Below are 8,582 nucleotides of genomic sequence, written 5' to 3'. Positions count from 1 at the left end.
TTTATTTTTTATGTCTTAGCCCAATATTTGATCTTTTACACAGCCATTGGTTGTCTGTTTCAGATAGAAATAAACAGCAAAATATTGTTTTAGCAAAAAATAGAAAGCAGCCAAATAAAAGGTCACTAAGCTGGATAACACTACCAAAAATCATGAGCATCCGAAGAGTTAATCACTTAGCTGGATAATGCTAGCAAAACATTTGGAGCATCTAAAAGAGTGAATCACTCTTATATGTCTGAATCATTCATCTGTATTACACCAGTAAAATCAAGAGGCTCCTTCAAGTATGAATCACTTATCTGTATCACACTAGTTAAGCAAGAGGCTTCTATAAGTTTAAATCAGTTATCTTGATATCACTAGCTAAAAAAATGCTCCTACAAGTCTGAATCACTCATTTGGATTACACTAGTAAAACAAGAGGCTCATACAAGTCTGAATCACTCATCTGGATTACACTAGTAAAAACAAGAGGCTCATACAAGTCTGAATCACTCATCTGGATTACACTAGTAAAAACAAGAGGCTCATACAAGTTTGAATCACTCATTTGGATTACACTAGTAAAACAAAAGGCTCGTACAAGTCTGAATCACTCATTTGGATTACACTAGTAAAACAAGAGCCTCCTTCAAGTCTGAAGCACTCATTTGGATTACACTAGTAAAAACAAGAGGCTCATACAAGTTTGAATCACTCATTTGGATTACACTAGTAAAACAAGAGGCTACTTCAAGTCTGAATCACTCATCTGGATTACACTAGTAAAAACAAGAGGCTCATACAAGTCTGAATCACTCATTTGGATTACACTAGTAAAACAAGAGGCTCGTACAAGTCTGAATCACTCATTTGGATTACACTAGTAAAACAAGAGCCTCCTTCAAGTCTGAAGCACTCATTTGGATTACACTAGTAAAAACAAGAGGCTCATACAAGTCTGAATCACTCATCTGGATTACACCTGTAAAAACAAGAGGCTCATTCAAGTCTGAATCACTCATTTGGATTACACTAGTAAAAACAAGAGGCTCATACAAGTCTGAATCACTCATCTGGATTACACCAGTAAAAACAAGAGGCTCATTCAAGTCTGAATCACTCATTTGGATTACACTAGTAAAAACAAGAGGCTCATACAAGTCTGAATCACTCATCTGGATTACACTTGTAAAAACAAGAGGCTCATACAAGTCTGAATCACTCATCTTTATTGTACGAGTAAATTATAAGAGGCTATGATGGAAAGTGAGTCACTCATCTATAATATACTTTCAAAAATCATGAGCATCCAAAGAGTGATTCACTCATCTCTGCAATAGCATCCAACAATCGATCACTCAGCTGGATAACACTAGCAGAAAACCAAAAGCATCCGAAGAGTGAATCACGTATCTGTATTACTCTAACAAAAATTAAGAGCATCCAAAAAATGAATCACTCAACTGAATTACACTACCAAAATCGAAAGCACCCATATAGTAAATAACTTGGGTGGATTTCCAAGTAAAATGCAAATTGCTCCTGAATCACTTCTCTGTATTACACAAGTAAAACAAGAAGCTAATACAAGTCTTAATCAGTCATCTCGTTTCCTCTTGTAAAACAAAAGGCTCCTACAAATCTGAATTGCTCATCTGTATAACACCAGTAAAAACAAGAGGCTCATACAAGTCTGAATCACTCATCTGGATTACACTAGTAAAAACAAAAGGCTACTACACGTCTGAATCACTCATTTAGATTACACTAGTAAAAACAAGAGGCTCATACAAGTCTTAATCAGTCATCTCGATTCCACTTGTAAAACAAAAGGCTCCTACAAATCTGAATCACTCATCTGGATTACACAAGTAAAAAACAAGAGGTTCTTCAAGTCTGAATCACTCGTCTGGATTACACTAGTATTAACAAAAGGCTCTTTCAAATCTGAATTACTCTCCTGGATTACACTAGTAAAACAAGAGGGTTTTCAAGTTTGAAGCACTCCTCTGGATTACACTAACAAAACCAAGAGGTTCTTCAAGTCTGATTCACTCATCTGGATAACACTATAAAACAAGAGGCTCATACAAGTCTGAATCATTCATCTGGATTATACTAGTAAAAACAAGAGGTTCTTCAAGTCTGAATCACTCATCTGGTTTACACTAGTAAAAACAAGAGGCTCATACAAGTCTGAATAAATCATCCAGATTACACTTATAAAAACAAGAGACTCCAATAAGTCTGAATCACTCATCTGGATTACACCTGTAAAAACAAGAGGCTCATACAAGTATGAATCACTTGTCTGGATTACACTAGTAAAAACAAGAGGCTCATACAAGTCTGAAGCACTCGTATGGATTACACTAGTAAAAACAATAGGATCATACAAGTCTGAACCACTCATCTGGTTTACACTTGTAAAAACAAAAGGCTCCTTCAAGTCTGAATTACTCCTCTGGATTAAACTAGTAAAACAAGAGGTTCCTACAAGTCTGAATTACTCATCTGGATTACACTAGTAAAAACAAGAAGATCATACAAGTCTGAATCACTTGTCTGGATTACACTAGTAAAAACAAGAGGTTCCTACAAGTCTGAAGCACTCATTTGGATTACACTAGTAAAAATAAGAGGCTCATACAAGTCTGAATCACTCATTTGGATTACACTAGTAAAACAAGAGCCTCCTACAAGTCTGAATCACTCATCTGGATTACACTAGTAAAATTAAGAGGCTCATACAAGTCTGAATCACTCATTTGGATTACACTTATAAAAATAAGAGGCTCATACAAGTTTGAATCACTCATCTGGATTACACTAGTAAAAATAATAGGCTCATACAAGTCTGAATCACTCATCTGGATTACACTAGTAAAAATAAGAGGCTCATACAAGTCTGAATCACTCATTTGGATTACATTAGTAAAAATAAGAGGCTCCTACAAATCTGAATCACTCATCTTTATTGTACGATTAAATTATAAGAGGCTATGATGGAAAGTGAGTCACTCATCTATAATATACTTTCAAAAATCATGAGCATCCAAAGAGTGATTCACTCATCTCTGCAATAGCATCCAACAATCGATCACTCAGCTGGATAACACTAGCAGAAAACCAAAAGCATCCGAAGAGTGAATCACGTATCTGTATTACTCTAACAAAAATTAAGAGCATCCAAAAAATGAATCACTCGACTGAATTACACTACCAAAATCGAAAGCACCCATATAGTAAATAACTTGGGTGGATTTCCAAGTAAAATGCAAATTGCTCCTGAATCACTTCTCTGTATTACACAAGTAAAACAAGAAGCTAATACAAGTCTTAATCAGTCATCTCGTTTCCTCTTGTAAAACAAAAGGCTCCTACAAATCTGAATTGCTCATCTGTATAACACCAGTAAAAACAAGAGGCTCATACAAGTCTGAATCACTCATCTGGATTACACTAGTAAAAACAAAAGGCTACTACACGTCTGAATCACTCATTTAGATTACACTAGTAAAAACAAGAGGCTCATACAAGTCTTAATCAGTCATCTCGATTCCACTTGTAAAACAAAAGGCTCCTACAAATCTGAATCACTCATCTGGATTATACTAGTAAAAACAAGAGGTTCTTCAAGTCTGAATCACTCATCTGGTTTACACTAGTAAAAACAAGAGGCTCATACAAGTCACAATAAATCATCCGGATTACACTTATAAAAACAAGAGACTCCAATAAGTCTGAATCACTCATCTGGATTACACCTGTAAAAACAAGAGGCTCATACAAGTATGAATCACTTGTCTGGATTACACTAGTAAAAACAAGAGGCTCATACAAGTCTGAAGCACTCGTATGGATTACACTAGTAAAAACAATAGGATCATACAAGTCTGAATCACTCATCTGGTTTACACTTGTAAAAACAAGAGGCTCCTTCAAGTCTGAATTACTCCTCTGGATTAAACTAGTGAAACAAGAGGTTCCTACAAGTCTGAATTACTCATCTGGATTACACTAGTAAAAACAAGAAGATCATACAAGTCTGAATCACTTGTCTGGATTACACGAGTAAAAACAAGAGGCTCATACAAGTCGGAAGCACTCATTTGGATTACACTAGTAAAAACAATAGGATCATACAAGTCTGAAGCACTCATTTGGATTACACTAGTAAAAACAAGAGGTTCCTACAAGTCTGAAGCACTCATTTGGATTACACTAGTAAAAATAAGAGGCTCATACAAGTCTGAATCACTCATTTGGATTACACTAGTAAAACAAGAGGCTCCTACAAGTCTGAATCACTCATCTGGATTACACTAGTAAAACCAAGAGGCTCATACAAGTCTGAATCACTCATCTGGATTACACCAGTAAAAATAAGAGGCTCATTCAAGTCTGAATCACTCATTTGGATTACACTAGTAAAAACAAGAGGCTCATACAAGTCTGAATTACTCATCTGGATTACACTAGTAAAAATAAGAGGCTCATACAAGTCTGAATCACTCATTTGGATTACATTAGTAAAAATAAGAGGCTCCTACAAGTCTGAAGCACTCATTTGGATTACACTAGTAAAACAAGATGCTCCTACAAGTCTGAATCACTCATCTGGATTACACTAGTAAAAACAAGAGGCTCATACAAGTCTGAATCACTCAGTTGGATTACACTAATAAAAATAAGAGGCTCATACAAGTCTAAATCACTCATCTGGATTACACTAGTAAAAATAAGAGGCTCATACAAGTCTGAATAAATCATCCGGATTACACTAGTAAAAATAAGAGGCTCATACAAGTCTGAATCACTTGTCCGGATTAAACTAGTAAAATCAAGAGGCTCGTACAAGTCTGAATCACTTGTCTGGATTACACTAGTAAAAACAAGAGGCTCATACAAGTCTGAAGTACTAGACTGGATTACACTAGTAAAAACAAGAGGCTCATACAAGTCTGAATCACTCGTCTGGTTTACACTAGTAAAAACAAGAGGCTCCTTCAAGTCTGAATTACTCTTCTGGATTAAACTAGTAAAACAAGAGGTTCCTACAAGTCTGAATCATTCATCTGGATAACACTAGTAAAAACAAGAGGATCATACAAGTTTGAATCACTTGTCTGGATTACACTAGTAAAAACAAGAGGCTCATACAAGTCTGAATCACTTGTCTGGATTACTCTGATAAAAACAAGAGGCTCCTATAAGCCTTTATCATTCATCTTGATTGCACTAGTAAAACAAAAGGCTCCTACAATTCTGAATAAATCATCCGGATTACACTTATAAAAACAAGAGACTCCAATAAGTCTTAATAAATCATCCGGATTACACTTATATAAACAAGAGGCTCCAATAAGTCTGAATCACTCATCTGGATTACACTATTTAAAACAAGAGGCTCATATAAATATGAATCACTCATCTGGATTACACAAGAAAAAGAAGAGGTAAATTTTGACCAAAGGTAGGTCCATTTGAGCTATTGTCATCAACTGGCCACTGTTATGTTTCTCTCATGTCATCATTGTCCATGTCACCAACTTATTAAAAACTGTCCTGGAATTCACTGGACCAACTACAAATAACATGGACTTGAATGATCTCTAGGATAGATGGCTTCATGGCTATTTCTAACTTCCAGTGGAAAACTAAATGTATAATTAGAATGATAACACAATCTTTGTCAGTCTTTGCTCTTTAGCTAAATGCCACCTGCTTAGTGGAGAGGCAGAAAACATCAATTTTTTATGTCTTAATTTTGACCTGACTGGTGTTCAAACCAACAACCTCTCACAAACAAGACAAGCATGCTACCATGAGACCATCAAAGCAAACATGCTATCATGAGATCATCAAGGCAAACATGCTATAATGAGACCATCAAGGCAAGCATGCTACCATGAGACCATCAAGGCAAACATGCTACCATGAGACCATCAAGGCAAACATGCTACCATGAGACCATCAAAGCAAACATGCTACCATGAGACCATCAAGGCAAACATGCTACCATGAGACCATCAAGGCAAACATGCTACCATGAGACCATCAAGGCAAGCTTACTAACATGAGACCATCAAGACAAGCATGCTACCATGAGACCATCAAGGCAAACATGCTACCATGAGAACACCAAGACAAACATGCTACCATGAGAACATCAAGGCAAACATGCTATCATGAGACCATCAAGGCAAACATGCTACCATGAAACCATCAAGGCAAACATGCTACCATGAGACCATCAAGGCAAGAATGCTACCATGAGACCATCAAGGCAAACATGCTACCATGAGAACATCAAGGCAAGTATGCTTCAATGCCACCATGGCCAATGAGACCATTTAAAAAGTGTATGAAATGTCTATAAACAAATAAAGGGTTAAATTGTATGAAATTAAAAATAAATACAGGGTTAAAATGTCTAATAAATGTCTAATATCTGATAATTTATAATTGATCAGAGAGTCAATATCTACTGAAAATATATCTTCAAAGCCAATGCATATTAAGGTTGGTGATGAATTTTTCAACTTTTGGGTTACTGCTCTTTGCTTACTTTATAAACATGACTGGAGTTGGGACCGTTTCTAAACAAAAAAGGGTATGTAATGATTATTAGAGGCAGATCCTGGTGGATGATGTTCTGGGTGTTAAAACCCCCTTTTTGACTATCAATGCCTTTGAATGGAGACATATGGCTTGAAACCCCTCTTTATCCCGACTCTCGAAACACATATGTTTTATTGGTCTAATATCCTTATAGCTAGTAAGTTGTTTTAAAACAGTTTTTTCATGACTTATGCTTATGGTATAGACTCCTGTAATTGATTATATAGGATAGAAATGTATATCAGCCAATTAGGGGTAGGTACGGGGCGCCGAATGGGACTCTTGTGGTTTTGTACTCAAAATTCAATTTTGTACGGACAAAAGTGACTTTTGTTCAACAAAAATGAGTTCAGTTTAACAAAATTAGTATCATACTACAAATTTGAAATTTTGTCATACAAAATTATCTATCAGCGGACAAAAGTCACTTCTGTCATGACAAAATTCATTTTTGTTACACAGACTTGACTTTTGTTACCTAATTTGAAAATTGAGCGACAAAAGTCAGTTTTGTATTTAAATTAGTTTAGTTTGGTTTCTGTGAACTAATTTGCATACAAAATCGACTTTTGTTACACAAAATTGACTTTTGTTACACAAAATTGACTTTTGTTACACAAAATTGACTTTTGTTACACAAAATTGACTTTTGTTACACAAAATTGACTTTTGTTACACAAAAATGACTTTTGTTACACAAAATTGACTTTTGTTACACAAAATTGACTTTTGTTACACAAAATTGACTTTTGTGACACAAAATTGACTTTTGTGAGACAAAATAGACAAAATTGACTTTTGTCTCAACAAAATTGACAAAATTGAATTTTGTCTCAACAAAATTGACAAAATTGAATTTTGTCTCAACAAAATTGACAAAATTGAATTTTGTTGAAAATTGAATTTTGTCTCAACAAAATTAACAAAATTGAATTTTTGTCTCAACAAAATTAACAAAATTAATTATGTCTCAACAAAATTGATTTTTGTCTCACGAAAGTCAATTTTGTCTCACGAAAGTCAATTTTGTCTCATAAAAGTCAATTTTGTTGTTAAAAAAATGAATTTTGTCATCACAAAAATGAATTTTGTCGTCACAAAATTGACTTTTGTCTCAACAAAATTGACAAAATTGACTTTTGTCTCAACAAAATTGACAAAATTGACTTTTGTCTCAACAAAATTGACAAAATTGACTTTTGTCTCAACAAAATTAACAAAATTGACTTTTGTCTCAACAAAATTTACAAAATTGACTTTTGTCTCAACAAAATTAACGAAATTGACTTTTGTCTCAACAAAAATGACAAAATTGAATTTTGTCTCAACAAAAATGACAAAATTGAATTTTGTCTCAACAAAAATGACAAAATTGAATTTTGTCTCACAAAAGTCAATTTTGTCTCACAAAAGTCAATTTTGTCTCACGAAAGTCAATTTTGTCTCACAAAAGTTAATTTTGTTTCACAAAAGTCAATTTTGTCTCACAAAATTGAATCTTACCGTACACAATTGACTTTTGTGATTTAATTTCCATATCAGGTAACAAAAGTCAATTTTGTATGCAAATATGTTTATATTTGCATACCTTTAAGACAAAATTGACTTTTGTCATGACAAATATGAATTTTGTCTACAAAAATGAATTTTGTCATGACAAAAATGAATTTTGTCTACACAAATGAATTTAGTCATCACAAAATTGAAGTTCTCACAAAACAAGTCTGTAGCACATAGTTTTGTAAGACAAAAATGATTTTGTTATGACAGAATTGAATTTTGTACAAAACCACAAGAGTCCCATTCGGCGCCCCGTAGGACGAATATTCATGAATCTTATATTTCAAAACGTACATAATTGTTAAGTTAAAAAGTCAATGACATTAAACTAAAGAAGGACACAATCTCTTCAACATACCCATTTTATCATAAAGTTTATATATAATAATAAACTCTATCTAAATTCAGAATGT

The sequence above is a fragment of the Mytilus trossulus genome, chromosome 4 (genome assembly GCF_036588685.1).
Source record: "Mytilus trossulus isolate FHL-02 chromosome 4, PNRI_Mtr1.1.1.hap1, whole genome shotgun sequence".
Lineage (NCBI taxonomy): Eukaryota > Metazoa > Mollusca > Bivalvia > Mytilida > Mytilidae > Mytilus > Mytilus trossulus.
The sequence above is the reverse complement of the archived record's forward strand: the minus strand, read 5'-3'. Positions refer to the sequence as shown.